A 14723-nucleotide genomic window follows, 5' to 3' on the forward strand; every position below is an offset into this window, starting at 1 on the left:
TTAAGAAGAAGAAACCTTTATTTATCACATGCACACTTCAAGCACAGTGAAATTTATCTTCTACATTTAACCCATCTGAAGCAGCGAACACACGCACACACACTCAGAGCAGTGGGCAGCCACACCAGAGCGCCCGGGGAGCAGTCAGGGGTCAGGTACCTTGCTCAAGGGCACCTCAGCCAAAGGCTGCCCCACGTTAACCTAACTGCATGTCTTTGGATTGTGGGGGAAACTGGAGCACCCGGAGGAAACCCACGCAGACACAGGGAGAACATGCAAACTCCACACAGAAAGGCCCTCGCCAGCCGCTGGGTTTGAACCCGGAACCTTCTTGCTGTGAGGCGACAGCGCTAACCACTACACCACCGTGCCACCCTCATTATTGTTTACTTACTGTACAAATATTAAGTAATTACTGGACGAGGTTGAACAAAATATCATGATTTGTTAGTGGCAAGCAAGCAAATATTGATCAATGGCAAAGGCAGAAGCAAATAGTTGCTTAGGAGACATTAACAAATCATGATAGTTTGTGAAAACTGAGTTCAATAATTTATCATTTAAATTATTATTATTTTTTTGAAATACTGATTATGAAGTTTGAGTGATGAGTTTTTGCATGTTTTCACCGTTTATACTTACAAGTAAAAAAGCCAATTCATTGTCTGTCAAAAGTGCAAAGTTGACAAAAGTGTGAAGTAACTGCGCATAAGCAGAACATTATTTATAGGCAGTTATTTGCAGTTCGAGCAGCCAAATAAAAATAGCATAAAAAATAATTTGAATGATATCATATATTTGTTTTAGGGGCAAAATATTATAGAGCATATTTAAATAATTTCATATGTGATGTTAGGTTTACAAGATTTGCTAATGGGTGGGGGAAGCCATGGCCTAGAGGTTAGAGGAGTAGCTTTGGGACCAAAAGGTGACAGGTTTGATACCCCAGACCAGCAGGAATGGATGAAGTGCCCTTGAGCAAGGCACCTAACCCCCAATTGCTCACTGGGTAGGATGTGTCAGGGTCCTGTTGTATGTCGCTCTGGATAAGAGCGTCTGCAAAATGCTGGAAATGTAATGTAATGTAATAGGTGGCATGGTGGTGTCGTGGTTAGCACTGTTGCCTCACAGCAAGAAGGTTCTGAGTTTGAGCCCAGTGGCCAACAGGGGCCTTTCTGTGTGGAGTTTGCATGTTCTCCCTGTGTCTGTGTGGGTTTCCTCTGGGTGCTCTGGTTTCCCCCACAGTCCAAAGACATGCAGGTTAGGCTAATTGGTTGCTCTAAATTGACCGTAGGTGTGAATGTGAGTGTGAATGGTTGTTTGTCTGTGTCAGCTCTGGCAACTTGTCCAGGGTGTACCCCGCTTCTCGCCCATAGTCATATCTCATCTCATTATCTCTAGCCGCTTTATCCTTCTACAGGGTCGCAGGCAAGCTGGAGCCTATCCTAGCTGACTACGGGCGAAAGGCGGGGTACACCCTGGACAAGTCGCCAGGTCATCACAGGGCTGACACATAGACACAGACAACCATTCACATTCACACCTACAGTCAATTTAGAGTCACCAGTTAACCTAACCTGCATGTCTTTGGACTGTGGGGGAAACCGGAGCACCCAGAGGAAACCCACGCGGACACGGGGAGAACATGCAAACTCCACACAGAAAGGCCCTCGCCGGCCCCGGGGCTCGAACCCGGACCTTCTTGCTGTGAGGCGACAGCGCTAACCACTACACCACCGTGCCGCCCATATATATATATATTAGAAAAGAAGAAGACAGAGTAATGATATTGGCTATAAGCCTGTCTAGTTGACTGACACCTTGTATTCTGGGTCTTAGGAGAAGTTGTTTGGCATAAGGGAGCTACCTGGTGACCTAACTGCTCCTTCAGTTGGTAAGTGACCACATCTCCTGAGGCATTTGTAATGAGAAACAGCAGCTCTTGCCCCTCTACAGACCTGGATGGAAACTCGATCTGGCTGCTTCCAGCTGCAGTGGATTTTGTGAAGTGGGGGAAGGTGATGTTGTGGGAGTACAGGAGGGACACTGGGGCAAAAGTGTGACAAGAGTATGAGTGAAAAGCACCAGTGCAAAATCAACAACAACATGGAAATGAAGAATAAACCAAGAAGCTTCACACACTTATAGAACTAGTTAAGACATAACAATTGCACAAATACCAATGCAACAGTATATTGGATAAAATGAACTCAAAAACTCAATAAATCATGTACTGTATACTTTCAATAAAATTCCAGTCACTGCCGAGGATAAATTTTGTCAACCCTACATATTCTAACATAACCCAGGGTGCCAAATGCCTCTGACCTTGGATAGAAATAAACTCGGCCCAGTATGGAATGGTAACCCCCACTAACCCCTGCCTTTCTGCATTCTCCCCTCTCCTCCCCCACCTGCAAACAGTCCCCTGGCACATGCTCCTGATCCAGTGTTTACATGGTCACTTCCATTGCGATGACAATGCCTCCAGGACAAGAGTGATGGAGTGAGCTCCTGCTGGTCAAAGACATAAACAAAGACACAGATTCACATACCAGTGTATGCAGATACACATGCATACATGCAAATACACACACACACACACAAAAATCTCTCACCTCTCATCACTTTATGTCGTGATGTGTACAAAGGTCTTGTATTTGGATTCTGAAGGAAGGATATTTTGTGCATATGATAAAACTTAAATCTGAGAATAGACATACACGGCATCCTGCATATAATAACATTGGAAACTGAACTCACAGAAATCTGAGATGCAGTTTCCTATTAGTGACATGAGGGTATTTACTGAACTAATAAAGATCAAAACAAACTTTTTTTTTCTTAATTATGACCCTTAGAATTTCCATCCTAATTTGTTTTATCGTGGCAGTAGCAGGAGGTACGGAGGCAAGCCCAATAAATGCCACTCACTGCTTTTCTCCTGCACCTTGATGATGAGCGATGACTGCAAGCTGGATAAACAATAAAAAAACTGCTATATTTCTCAATCAGTTAAGCAATAAGGGGGAAATCAGATGATTGATTATTATCCAGGTTGACATTTAATGCTCTGAGCACTTTTTCTCTGCAGGATTAAATAATTTTTTTGTGTACTGTGCCAAAATAATTTTTTTTTCTCACTCTGTCTTTCTTTTTGTCAGCACTTGGATTTTTTAGTCACGTGAATAACTGCAGCATGAACTCCTGCTCCTTCCACAGTTTTTCTTCCTTGTGATAAGATCACAGCCTGCCAAGACACACACACACACACACACACACACACACACACACACACCACACACACTCTCTCTCTCTCTCTCTCTCTCTCTCTCTCTCTCTCTCTCATCTGTCAGTTATGTCCAGAAGTGCATACATCTATAACTCTGTAAGTGTAGATGCATCATAGTGAATTCCCAGTCCAACACATCTACAAATATTAATGACTCGCAGTATATTGATCTGTCTGGGAGGCTTCCTGATCTTCACTAACACAAGCCTCTTCTGTGAGTCTGCAGAACCCTCACTCCTGCCTATCTCTTTAGGTATAAACAGTTTCAGGAATTATCTGGGTATTTATCTGTATTGCCAGTTTTACAAAGCTCTGAGATGAAATCTGGCAAACCACCAACATGCCAAGGCGAAGTAAAACTCCAATCACAGCCTTAATATGATTTACTGCTGCCTCTTACTTTATTACAAAAACATTTTCATAATGATTCCATAGAGTAGACCGGAATCCTTAACCCAGAGCATTTCACCATGCGAAATATTCTCTTAGTTCTGACCCTGCATCGCTCACAGAGATGTCATATATATATACACCAGAGAGCTAATAGTGATCTCAAGTTCAAGTTCCATTTTCGAAAAAGTAATATAGTAGAGTGTGATTTAGTGTGCAGAGGCCCATGTGAGGCCCCCACAGCTGTCTTATAAAAAGTCTAACAGAAAAAAACCTCCAGTTTCTCATGCCTCTGAGATGACAGAATCAGCAGGAAGGAACACTCCCTATCCATCAAGTCGTGTATGAGGAAAAGAGAGGAGCTACTTCAAGTTAAAGTGCATATCACGGGTAAATTCAGGAGCAAGATCAATGTAATTCTCCTATTTTATATTAAACTTTGGTCAAATATCTGTCACATTTTGCATTTTGGGCAATTTTTTTTACATTGCGCAATACCAGAAAAATTCAGTTGAAATCAAGCCATTTGAAGAGAATTGGTCCGCCTCTGAAAAAACTTGGCATTTGGATTTCCCGGGAAACACTGATTTTCGTGATGTCATGTGCGGGACGCCTCCCTCTGAATCCTACATCAGCGCTGGTTTGTTTATGAGAAAGCGACCTGGTGGTTTTCTGCAAATTTCTTCAACGTTATCACGTAATTATTAAAATGGTTAACAGATGTATCATACTATAGGAGGGTGTAGCAACACCAATCTTGATGGGATTAGTACTCATCGTTTTCCAAAAGACTGGACAATGAGAGAGAAATGGGAGCGCTTGGTCTACACAGGCTGTGCACTGAAACCGTGCAAAACTCTCGCAGCCTGCTGGCGGTTCCGCAGGTAACGTCACGAATCTGGCTCCAGACTCCCTTGGGATTTTTCCAGACGCGTTTTGTTATTTTATTTTTTTCTGCTGTAGACAGATGGCCTTGTGCAAAATTACCCTTCTGGATGAGTGTGTAAAGGGACATACTTTCATATATAAAAAAAAAACCCAAAATTTGTCCAGGATATGCACTTTAAAGACATGGACAATAGCTAATGAAATAAAACCACAAATATAATGATGATTATTTCTACTTGATAGTAAAATAATATTGATCTAACAAATATTTCTACTCGGGAAGACCTATTCCTATCAAAGTATACTTACATATTTTATGTGGATGCTGAAGGAGAAAACAATTGAGAAACCAAATTTCCTCAGGATCTGATGTGTAACCATGTGTCTGTGTATGAATAGGTCTGCATTTGCAGTGTGTATATATAAAACTTTGAATTATAAAGTTCTGTCGAACAAATATGTGATTTTAATACAGAAAAAAACAACCAACTACGATATCAAATGAAAAATTAAAATACACTCACCGGCCACTTTATTAGGAACTTGTTCTTGATTCTAAGATTTCTGTTCTTGGCTGGTAGGAGTGGAACCCAATGTGGTCTTCTGCTGTTGCATGCTGAGATGCTTTTCTGCTCACCATGGCTGTAAAGAGTTGCTATGAGTTGCTATATCCTTCCTGGCAGCTCAAACCAATTTGGCCATTTTCCTCTGACCTCTCTTATCAACAAGCCTTTTCCACCCACAGAACTGTCGCTCACTTAATGATTTTTGTTTTTTGTTTTTCACATCATTCTGTGTAAACTCTAGAGACTGTTGTGTGTGAAAACCCCAGGAGCTCAGCAGTTTCTGAAATACTCAACCCAGTCCATCTGGCACCAACACCCATGCCATCGTGAAAGTCACACTTTGAGATCACAATTTTTCCCATTCTGATGTTTGAAGTGAACGTTAACTAAAGATCTTGATTTGTATCTGCATGATTTTATGCATTGTGCTGCTGTCATGGGATTGGTTGATGAGAGAACGGCATAAAACAGCAGGTGCATGGGTATTCCTAATAAAGTGGCTGGTGAGAGTATCTTGAATTGAGGGTAAAACTATCTTATAAGAAGATTATAAATCATATAATCATATAAGATTATTATAAATACAATTTCAAATCTACCAAAAGAACAAGACTATTTCAAGCTTATATTTTGTAGAAATGGCAAAAAAAATTGGTTTAATAATCTTATATTTGGTTTGGTGGAAATACTATATATTTAACAGTTGTTCCACAAAATCGAGTTGTACATGAGCTGATAGCTGACGAGGCACGTAACACCGAGTTGGCTATAAGCCAAATATGACGAGTGGAGTATGAGTGGAATAACTGTTTTATTCTATCCACATTCACTGGATTTTGAGAAACAGAGCATTTTTATTTTTATTTTTTGCAAATTCGATAAATAAAAACTTTATACAAAATGTCCGACAAAATAATTTCCGCTTAGAATGTAAACAAACCAGTGAAATGTCTAGCAATTTGTGAGAAAATGTGATAATAATAATTATTGAAGAATAAAAAAAGATATGTTCTTACCATCAAATACTTTTATTCCATAGTCAGCTGGGATAGGCTCCAGCTTGCCTGTGACCCTGTAGAATAGGATAAGTGGCTACAGATAATGGATGGATGGATGGATGAATGAATGTTCTTACCATCAAATATTTTTATACAATATTTTGTTGCTTTTTTATTTTGGGTTCTTCTTCTTCTTCTTGTTTAAGGTTTTTTGGCAGTTGGCAAACCAACTTACTGTAAAGCTGCATTACAGCCACCGATTGGGCTAGAGTGTGGAATAGGAGACATTGGGAGGAAAAAAATACACACACACATATACTTGATAATTTTTGGGGTTTTGTTTTCAAGTAGTTTTTACTTCATCCTTGGTTGGTTCAGTAACATGCACTGCCATTTTGTTTTTCTCTACTCATGGTATATGAGCTGATATCCTAGTCATAGAGTAGTAGCCAATCAGAGCGTGCGATTGCTTATATCCAGTGAATGTGGATAGAATAATTAACGATAGTCAAGATATTTTTTTCACTTGCTAAGATGCTTTTTTTTCAGTGAAGTAAATAAGCAATAAGTTCTTGACCCAGGATAAGATCAAAGAAGAACCTTACAACCATTGTGCTGAATTTACAAAGTCCTCTACTGATTATCCCATGAACTTTAAACATGCAGATTCACCTATTCTCAAATCATGAATCCAACACTTAATGGCTTCACCATTTAATTATAAAATTAAAGCAAAATTATACTTTAAGTATGTTTATATTGAAATAGTTTGGGGTTGCCTATAGGTGTGAATGTGAGTGTGAATGGTTGTTTGTCTCTGTGTTAGCCCTGAGATACAGTGGTGCCTGAAAGTTTGTGAACCCTTTAACATTTTCTATATTTCTGCATAAATATGACCTAAAACATAATCAGATTTTCACACAAGTCCTAAAAGTAGATGAAGAGAACCCAGTTAAACAAATGAGACAAAAATATTAGATTTGGTCATTTATTTATTGAGGAAAATGATCCAAAATTACATATCTGTGAGTGGCAAAAGTATGTGAACCTTTGCTTTCAGTATCTGGTGTGACCCCCTTGTGCAGCAATAACTGCAACTAAACATTTCTGGTAACTGTTGATCAGTCCTGCACACCAGCTTGGAGGAATTTTAGCCCATTCCTCCATACAGAACAGCTTCAACTCTGGGATGTTGGTGGGTTTCCTCACATGAACTGCTCGCTTCAGGTCCTTCCACAACATTTTGATTGGATTAAGGTCAGGACTTTGACTTGGCCATTCCAAAACATTAACTTTATTCTTCTTTAACCATTCTTTGGTAGAACGACTTGTGTGCTTAAGGTTGTTGTCTTGCTGCATGACCCACCTTCTCTTGAGATTCAGTTCATGGACAGATGTCCTGACATTTTCCTTTAGAATTCGCTGGTATAATTCAGAATTCATTGTTCCATCAATGATGGCAAGCCATCCTGGCCCAGATGCAGCAAAACAGGCCCAAACCATGATACTACCACCACCATGTTTCACAGAAGGGATAAGCTTCTTATGCTGGAATGCAGTGTTTTCCTTTCTCCAAACATAACGCTTCTCATTTAAACCAAAAAGTTCTATTTTGGTCTCATCCTTCCACAAAATATTTTTCCAATAGCCTTCTGGCTTGTCCACATGATCTTTAGCAAACTGCAGACAAGCAGCAATGTTCTTTTTGGAGAGCAGTGGCTTTCTCCTTGAAACCCTGCCATGCACACCATTGTTGTTCAGTGTTTTCCTGATGGTGGACTCATGAACATTAACATTAGCCAATGTGAGAGAGGCCTTCAGTTGCTTCGAAGTTACCCCGGGGTCCTTTGTGACCTCGCCGACTATTACATGCCTTGCTCTTGGAGTGATCTTTGTTGGCCGACCACTCCTGGGGAGGGTAATATTGGTCTTGAATTTCCTCCATTTGTACACAATCTGTCTGACTGTGGATTGGTGGAGTCCAAACTCTTTAGAGATGGTTTTGTAACCTTTTCCAGCCTGATGAGCATCATCAACACTTTTTCTGAGGTCCTCGGAAATCTCCTTTGTTTGTGCCATGATACACTTCCACAAACATGTGTTGTGAAGATCAGACTTTGAGAGATCCCTGTTCTTTAAATAAAACAGGGTGCCCACTCATACCTGATTGTCATCCCATTGATTGGAAACACCTGACTCTAGTTTCACCTTCAAATTAACTGTTAATACTTAAGGTTCACATACTTTTGCCACTCACAGATATGTAATATTGGATCATTTTCCTCAATAAATAAATGACCAAGTATAATATTTTTGTCTCATTTGTTTAACTGGGTTCTCTTTATCTACTTTTAGGACTTGTGTGAAAATCTGATGATGTTTTAGGTCATATTTATGCAGAAATATAGAAAATTCTAAAGGGTTCACAAACTTTCAAGCACCACTGTAGATTGGTGAGCTGCCCAGAGTGAACCCCACCTCTCAGCCAAAGGATTGGCTCTGGCTCACCGTGACCCTGACACGAGATAATGGAATGATGGATGAAATCGTTGTTATATATTTAACAATTCTGGTGCTAATTTGTTGGGTCATACTGTATTTTCACTGATCCAGGTAGATGTTAGTGGTTGTCTGGTTGTTAAGCCTCACTCACAACCCGCCGTATACGTGCTGCTACAGGCGGTCTATGGTAAAAAATTTGGCAAAACTGTGCTTGAGACTTGTGCGACACTTGCGTGTGTTCAGCGCCGTAGAAGGTCGCAGACTGCCCATAGAGACTTTTGGTCCTGCACATGCAAATTCTATGGGTCTTGCAACAAATCAAGAACGCATACACTATGTACGGGATCCATATTCCTTTTGTACGCCTGAACCAAGTCAGCAGTGCGGCTAGTAGGGGCTTTTTGTGATGACAGTAAGACTCATGAGTGACGCACAGTCATTGTATGAGTGACGTGCCTCAGAAATACTACACAAGTATCCACACTTGCTATTTGTGTGGCACGCAAGACAGAAGTACATCTCACTTTCTACCCCTATGTGTGGTGTGCACGCAGCGCACACGACCTGCACACAGCGCATGCGACCTGCACGCGACACGAGGGGCAAGACTCTGGGTATATATATTGGGGAGGAACCAAGGAACTGATCGTGTAGCGTGTAGCATTGTAGAAGGGAAGAAGACCACCTCATTTGCTGTTTTTATCTGAGTATATGTTTAATTTACCATGGAAACATCAAATAATAAAACATGAGTATAAGGGAATAACACATTTTATTACACTGTAAAAAATCCTAACTAAATAGTCCAATGGTTTGAGCACTGAAACACACTTTGACTCCGAGCTACTGTCCTGCTCCTGCTCCTGCTGAGTGGTGGGATGGGGTGTCGGGATGTCCTTGTCCTCATCACTGAGCATGGCACAATGGCCTAACAGCGATGATGGGATTGCAATGTCCTCACTTCTGGGCATCATTAGCTGAAACATACATGAAACTCAGCATATATAATATTAATTATATAAGCATATAGATACTGAAATGAATGTTTAAAGCATGCGTATTTACCTGTGAAAATACCTCTGGCGGGGTGCTGTGCCTTCTGCCGGCTTGAAGGCATACTTCTCCTTGTCCGTGCAGGGCTCGCAGGTGCTGTTACCATCATCATCAAACTCTTCCTCCTCCTCCTCCTCCTCCTCCCCCTCTGCTGTTTCAGGCTGGGTTACTTCACTTTTGCTCGCTTCTTCTTGGGTCCCATTTTCTAAACTTTAAACTGAAATTTTTTTAATTTTTCCCACAAAATATCCAATGTTCTTCAGCCAAAAGACAGATGCAGAATGCTGCAGACACGCTGGTTTTATACCCACTCCTGGCTTGCGTCACACGCAAGTTATGAGTGATTGTAACATGCTAATCACATGCGTCACACACGCTTCACAAGTGCGGCCCAAACTCGGCCAAAACTGGTAAAATGCAAGTCTCACACACTCCACACTCACTGAACACACACTGATCACATGTGTCAGATAGACGCTTTCCACGGGCGAATGGCGCAATTTTTCCCACGCCTCGAGGAAGTCATGTGTGCAACCTGTACTTGGCAAGTACTTTGCCTGTAATCCTCCTCCAAACTTTCCCCAGGGTTCAAAGCAACCCTGCGGCATGGCTGCAAACTACCAAACCCTGCAACCCGTGCGTGTCCAAAGCACTTAAGGCGGGTTGTGAGTGCAGCTTAAATTGATGAAAAAAAAAAATGTCTAAAACCGCAAACAGAATGGATAACAGTCAGATTTTGTTGTTAGCTCCTAAAAACAAAAAAGAAAGAACTTTTCTCTCCATTTTCCAATGATGCTTAATGTCATTAATGGGGAATACAATGGAGAAGTTGTGGAGATAGAAATCGCTGAACTCAAAGCTCCAGAATGCAATGCAGTTAAATGGTGCAGTTGCACTGAGTTACGTCAGAGACACCGCTCGGTTAGTTACATGTGAGTTGAAGTGCATGATGGCATTAACACTGGTATTAGCATGAATGTTGAAGCTTTGGAACCTGATCTGTTTAAGCAGAGTGTATAGATGAGGCGGTGAGAGACCTGGGCAACTAAAGGACTGAAGTGCTGCTGCAGCAGTCTCTTTAGTTAGAGATGAAATTTCACTGAGACGTCTATCAGCGGGCGGCACGGTGGTGTAGTGGTTAGCGCTGTCGCCTCACAGCAAGAAGGTCCTGGGTTCGAACCCCGGGTCCGGCGAGGGCCTTTCTGTGTGGAGTTTGCATGTTCTCCCCGTGTCCGCGTGGGTTTCCTCCGGGTGCTCTGGTTTCCCCCACAGTCCAAAGACATGCAGGTTAGGTTAACTGGTGACTCTAAATTGACCGTAGGTGTGAATGTGAGTGTGAATGGTTGTCTGTGTCTATGTGTCAGCCCTGTGATGACCTGGCGACTTGTCCAGGGTGTACCCTGCCTTTCGCCCGTAGTCAGCTGGGATAGGCTCCAGCTTGCCTGCGACCCTGTAGAAGGATAAAGCGGCTAGAGATAATGAGATGAGATGAGACGTCTATCAGCAGGTAGTAGACTGGCATTGTGGATAATGTAGGAAACCATAAGCTACAGGGAAAATAGACTATGAAGGAAAAAAAACACATGGACATTTCTGTTCCATATTTGATGCATGTGTATCATATGCCATTCTGAGGCATTACTGAGGGTCGTGCAGAGCTGGAGACAATCCCAGCTGACACTGGGCATGAGGAGGGGTTCACCCTGGACAGGTCACGAATCTATCACAGGGCTAACACAGAGAAACAGACAGCAATTCATTCTCACGTTCACACCTATGGACAATTTAGAGTAGCCAGTTGACTTAATCCTCATGTCTTTCGACTGAGGGAGCATACAATAACACATGGAGGAAACCCACACAGGCACAAGGAGAATACGCAAACTCCGCTACCCATTTTTGACCAACAGGGAATGGGCTCTGTTCTTGTTTATGAACCGTTTAGAGCATTTCGACCAAAAATAAATTGGTTCGGTACCTGAAGAGCTGGCTCCCAGCTGGAACCAAAGTACACCTGGTTTTTCCAGTGTGAACCATGACAACATCAGTGGGTGAGTCATTAGTTTGGTGAGGAAGTGGAGCACAGCAATGGAGAATGCAACAGAAAAGGATATATCTTCAGAAAAAAATGGACCAAAAACATATACTGTATCTGAAATAACAGAACAAAAGCTCACAGGTAATAAATGCGCTCTGCCTTCTTGCTATTACTGTTTATTCCCGTTGTGAATAGTACAACACCCTCTGTTCATGACACATCCTTGATTACAATGGTTCTGCTCAAAACTGGTGAAAATGTGGGCCAGATTGCTAGCTGGCACCAAGGTATCCTGGACGGAACATTGCAAAGAATGATATTTTAGCAAGTGAAAATATCTTGAAAATAGTTGAAACAATCTAACATTTCCTATAAGAAGAATACAAGACACTAATTCTGAGATTATTAAATCTAGTTCTAGATTGCAACCAACTTATTCTAAGATGTCTTATCAAGTAAAAATATCTGTCCATGCAGCAAGATAATTTCACTAGTATTAAGTCATTTTCTCCTCAAATTCAGTTTTAAATTTTTTGCAGTGAACTGGTTCAAAAGCCAATTCCTTTTTGGTTGAAAATGGGTAACAGAAAGGTCCTGGTTGACCAGTAGGTTCAAACCCAGAACCTTCTTGCTGTGAGGCAACAGTGCTAACCACTGCACCACCATGCTGCCTGCCAGTTTGGTCTTGATTGTTAAAATCCATCCATCCATTATCCATAACGGCTTATCCTGTGCAGGGTCAGGGGCAAGCTGGAGCCTATCCCAGCTGACTGTGGGCGAGAGGCGGGGTACACCCTGGACAAGTCACTAGATGATTGCAGGGCTGACACATAGAGACAAACAACCATTCACACTCACATTCACACCTACGGTCAATTTACAGCCACCAATTAGCCTAACCTGTATGTCTTTGGACTGTGGGGGAAACCAGAGCACCCAGAGGAAACCCGCACAGACACGGGGAGAACATGCGAACTCCACATAGAAAGGCCCCCGTTAGCTACTGGGCTCAAACCCAGAACCTTCTTGCTGTGAGGCGACAGTACTAACCACTACACCACCGTGCTGCCTTGATAATTAAAATGATTCTGAAAATGATTCATTTCTTAAAAATTACAAAGGATCAGGTAGTCCGTTTTTAATTAATGTGATCTGAAATTCTGGTGCTTTCTCCCAGAACACCTGCAAGCTACAGATGTATTGTGGTTCCCAAATAATTTGTTTGATATTCGTATTTTTACTTCTCATACCATTGGGTATGAGGGTTTTCAAAGCACCTTTTTATTTTATAGATACAATCTCACTATAAGGTACATGGTGTGAGCAATGAAAAGTAAACACCTGTGAAAAAAGTTGGCCCATGGCCAGCAGTGAGCTCACTAGAGTAGAAGATTCACTGTGCCAGTAAGAACAAAAAAACCTGACAGTGCACACTTCTCAGCACTGAAACCTCAGCAGCAGCAGCCCCTATACACACACACACAGAGCTTGATAAGATAAGGGTTCCTACATTCAGAGAAGCTGAAGGAAAACCTACTGTATGCACCTTAACAAATTCTTTATACGCTACTTCTAGTCAACTTGCGTGAGGAGTTAGATCTCTGTTAAAAAAAATACCTGAGGGGTAGGTAGGTGTTGATGTAGGATCTTCAGCACTGCCACTTTGTCTATCTCTTATCCATCTCTCTATCTTTCCATCATCCATCTATCTTTTTAAAGCTTGACTGTCAGTAGAGCATTAGACTTGCAAACACAGCACAAGGCAAAGCTCTTGGCTCACAGTAAAGACCCCTCGCTGAGTAAGACTGAGGCTTGTTTGAAAGTAATTACAAGAGACAACAAGAACCACAAAGAGCTCTTTATCCATAGTTTGTGTGTGTGTGTGTGTGTGTGTGTGTGTGTGTGTGTGTGTGTGTGTGTGTGTGTGTGTAATAATATGTCATACAACAAAATCTACATGGCATTGTCATCTTGGGTATATTATGGACTGTAGATTTATCCTCTTTTTATTTCTAACTAAATATTTAATCTTGATTAAATGATTAAAACAGTCAACATTTTTTAACCCTTTGGTGACTGACCCCTTGAAAATGGTTCCTCCAGGAACCATGACGTTTCAGTTGTCAAGACAACGGAAAAACTAAAATACAAATACAAGAGCATTTTGTTTTGTGCACAAGAGCATTGTGACATATCTTTCTGTTTTTGTATTTTAGTTTTTCCGTTGTCTTGACAACTGAAACGTCATCGTTCCTGGAGGAACCATTTTCAAGGGGTCAGTCACCAAAGGGTTAAAGGTATATGGTGTTTAATATGTCATTCTAATGCAATATCAGTGAAGGTGAATGCTTGAAACAAGAAACAAAACCTTTTGTAAAATAATATTTATTTGTATGGCGCTATTATTGCAATCAATAAATACTCCAAATTCCTTGGGTAAAATAATAGCACCATGCAAAGATGTGCTATTTTTATATTTACAAAGGAAATGTTAAAGTGATACAATCAACTCTGAAATTATCGGAAAATGTTTGTCTAATATATAATACCATGCAAAAGTCAGACTCCATCCATTTGCTTTAAATCAAATTCAAAATATATTGTTAATTACATGGTGGTGAACAATAATGATGGGAAAGTATACAGTACATTAATTCCATTTTCAGTCAAATAGCCATGCAGTACTTATTTAACAAGGTTTAAATTCAAGTTTAGTGCTACAAATAAAATAGGTACTAATTATATGCTGTTTGTAAACAGCACTGTAAATATTACATACATTATGTCAGATATATGGAGAGACTACTTAGCTTTCTTTTAACAAAAATTATATTCTTATATAAATCATTTGTTGAAAATTGTCATCCCTGTTTTTTATTTTTTTATTGCTCTTATTCCCCGGAATGTTTTCCTTTGTGATTCAAAGCTACAGGAGAACAGCAGCTTTAAACATAAAATAGACGGATGGTAATTGACCTTCACTCATCAGGTACTTG

Source organism: Neoarius graeffei, chromosome 3 (assembly GCF_027579695.1).
Source record: "Neoarius graeffei isolate fNeoGra1 chromosome 3, fNeoGra1.pri, whole genome shotgun sequence".
NCBI lineage: Eukaryota > Metazoa > Chordata > Actinopteri > Siluriformes > Ariidae > Neoarius > Neoarius graeffei.